Source organism: Rattus rattus, chromosome 3 (genome assembly GCF_011064425.1).
Source record: "Rattus rattus isolate New Zealand chromosome 3, Rrattus_CSIRO_v1, whole genome shotgun sequence".
NCBI lineage: Eukaryota > Metazoa > Chordata > Mammalia > Rodentia > Muridae > Rattus > Rattus rattus.
Window position 1 is genome coordinate 124002767 of NC_046156.1, and position 3635 is coordinate 124006401.

General features: G+C 39.4%; 1 pseudogene; it reads right to left on the reverse strand.

Annotated features, from left to right (window-relative positions):
• Positions 1–3010: 3010 nt before the first annotated feature.
• Positions 3011–3118, reverse strand: LOC116897651 (annotated as a pseudogene).
• Between the last annotated feature and the right edge of the window lie 517 nt (positions 3119–3635).

Here is a 3635-nt window from a genome sequence, read left to right on the forward strand (position 1 = left end):
TTTTTTACTTGTGTAATGGGAAGTAATATCGTCTAGTCCCCCACCAACACCACCTCACTTTCTCCTTTTCTTGTTTCGTCCTTTATGTTCAAAAATTTCTCCAAACTCTTCACAAATATTCATTATGAAAAGAGACAGAAAAAAAAGATATGAAAAAATGTGCTTACCATTGTGTATCAACAGAAAACAAATGGCAACTTATTTAAAGTGATTCAAATGTAAGATGATCCCATGACTGCTTTAAAATAAGCAAATTAAATGCATTGTTATTCTGTAATGAAAACGACGACTTCAAGTGACAAAAATGCCAGTTACTCCCAGTCCTGTAATAAAACAGCACTGTCCCTAAACCCAGAACCTCATATTGATTTGCTGGAGCATTTTAACTCAAAAATGGTTATAGAAGAAAGAACACACTATTAAAGTCCCAAGGAGTATGTAAAAATATTCGATCAACTATTTAATTTTTAAGCGTGTAATGACTTGTAATGTACATTTTATAGGTGCAAGATGTACCTGGCCAAAGTGATTTGGCCCCAGTTTCATTTCTTTCCCCAAGTGGGCAATTGCTACTCCTTCCTCCAATCAATCCAATCAGTTTCCCTTAAAACGTGGATTTCTGACCACACTAATTCTCTAAAAGCTATAGACAATATATTCCAAATATCATTGATACATTTTAAACACGGGCAAATACAACCACTATTAAATGTTGTTTGATGAGCACTTTCAAGAGCTATAAATAAATTCCAGTTGAAAATGAATAATGTAATCGATTTCTCTTAGTTTGTGGTTATGGTCAATCTCAAATATCTTGTCCTAGAAAGGTATTGTCACTCATCTCAGAAGAATGGCCTTCAAGGCCTCAAAGACGTTTTATCTTGAGAAACCTATATCACATTATACAAGTTTTGGTTGTATTTTCATTTCTGAAGGCAAGCTACCTTGGATTAAGGGAGGTAGCCTCACCTTATAAAACTGAGGCTTGCTGAGCTGGGAGCAGCTGTCAAGTTGGCTCAGCTCCAAGCAACACGTGGTTGGATACGATTGCGAGGGCTCTTTGGCAGCATCTGCTGTAATTACAGGACGATGAAGAAAGACCCAAGAAAATAACCATAAAAGGTGTAGCTGGCTCCAAAGCAAAACTTCAGCAGCCAAGAACAACTGGGCTTTCATGTTCTCAAGTTCAGAGTGGAGAATCAAACGTTTCTTTCAGCAGAAGTCAGAGGAAGCAGGCAAACTCACCCTGAACATCTCGATGCTTTTTCAAAGCCAAGAGGCAAGGAAGCTCAGCCTGAGTATGGGGGTCTCACACAGGAAAAGAGCAGTAAGTACAGAGGATGTGAACCCACAGTCCCATAGAGTTCGTGACCAGTGAGAGGTCTTACACTATTGTAGACCTTGGAAACCTTACACTTCTCTCTAACCTGCAGTGTATGCTATTTAGAATCACCCTTCCCTCAGCTCTCGGTATTTGGTTTTGTGAAAGGTCCTCCACACTTCCAGTAGATGCTTTGAGAAATGTGGTAAGATTAGCTTTGCCAGGTCAGGAGGATGGGAAGGCATTCATTAGAAGCTGGTCAGTGAGGACATTGCCCATGGCCATGAACATTCATGGTGAGAAGATTTTAGTTTCTTCTCCATTAGAATAAAGCCAAATGTGCCACAATGCCTTGCCCATACATGTGCAACTTTTTCAAATACTAAGCAAATGGACTGAGGAAAACAAATGCATGCTATTCATTTGCTTGAGAAGTATGTGCCTCGAGATACAGCCACAGCCCTGTGTGCCTAAGTGAAATGCCATCCACACAATCACAATGTGCAGTAGCAGAGGGGCCTGCCACAGAGCCTGAGCCTTCAAAATTTAAGTAAATCAGAATGGTAAGTTCCAAATTAAGTTGTCGTTTTAATTAGAGTCAAAGAGAAGAAGATTGAGAATGGGGAAAAATGGCCATTTTGGAATGGAAAATTTCCTCATACCCCTTGCTTATTAGATAATATTTTCATGAAGAATAACTGTAAGAAACAAAGCAAGTGCCAATCATGATCAAAATAGAAGATTAGGAAATGAGGGAGGGGAGACTTGACTTTATTATGACAACCTAGTAAAATCCTCATGCCCGGTGTATGTCCTTCCTTGTTAAGTTCAGTGAACCACAGAGATGTGCTCATGAACCAAGAAGTCTAATAGGCATGTGGGACAGAATTGAATGAAGAATATGGGATACTCCACAAAATAATTAACCCTTGAGAAATAAAATTAACATAGCATCTATAAGCTACACACCGTGCTCGGGATGTATATTTAATGAGTCGGGGACCAATAGATTTGTGCATATGTTGTCTTTTTATGAGTGACATAGTCTTTAACAGGTTAGTCTCCTCAGATACAATGTACTGATTTAAGAAGGATAATTAAGTTGAAGGATAACATTGATGACTATTTTTTAAAACATTTCTACACATGATGAAGAGAGAAGTAGCCGTGAGTTTGGTAAGTGCAAGCCCACCCATCGATAAGATGGCGCATGTCCTGGGCGAAAATGGCTGTCCTATAGCTTCTACTCACAGAAGAGTATCTTAAAGCCTGTGCCTTGCATCTATGGTTATTGAAGTCTGTAAGGCGATTACTCAAAGTCATTTTCCTGTTCAGTGAATATAGTGGTTCTTTATATTCAGAATAATAGCCGCAGTTATACATTCTTATCCAGAAATGCCTCTCCTTTCCTTTTTACTTGACCAGGTATCCATACCACGATTATCCTGGTTATGACTCTAGAGTCTTCTAGAACACCTGCTACTACTTTAGTCTTCTTTGGGGAAGCACCATGCCAGAGGGGCACATTTGACCACATTGGTTCTATCCATAGAGCCTTGGTTTTCTTATTTTTTCCTCTTCAAGTCACCAAACATTATTTTCCAACATCATTCATATTTTGTAAATCATTAATTTTATAAAACTACGAAAATCGCATTCTGTGAGACACAGCCAGCAAGATATGTAGGAAAATGTTTATATCTTAGTGAATCTAAGAATATGGAACATATTCCTCTTTTTAGCATTCTTGAATACATTTTACTACACTTGATCTTAGCCAAAAGGCCGAGAAGCGATTCTTGAGTACATTTTAGAAGAGATAGAAACTTCAGAAGCACTGGCCATAGCTAAGAATGCTGTGAGCACTGCTCTGCTTTGGAAGGAGGAAATAGAGTAACACAATAGCTCAGACAAAGTGGCAACCTCTCAGTGTTTATCCTTCCTTCTCTCTCTCTCTCTCTCTCTCTCTCTCTCTCTCTCTCTCTCACACACACACACACACACACACACACACACACACACACACTTCGTTTAAGGACCTACTGAAAGAGGAAAAGAGGAATAGTGACGTTTGTGTTTACTCAGGCAATTAGGTTGATGTGTGCTGAAGATTCTCACCTTGTGTTTCCTGGGCAGATGGCTGCTGCCTCTGACTTACATAAGGACATTTCTCCTGTTAATTGTCTTGTGACAGCACCCTGCTATGCTGAGCATAAAAATCTAAGGACAAAGTCTCAAATCCTGAGGGCTGATGATGGACACCTATTGGATAGTGCCTCTGTGTCCTCAACTGTCAAGTGACCTTTGAGTGAAA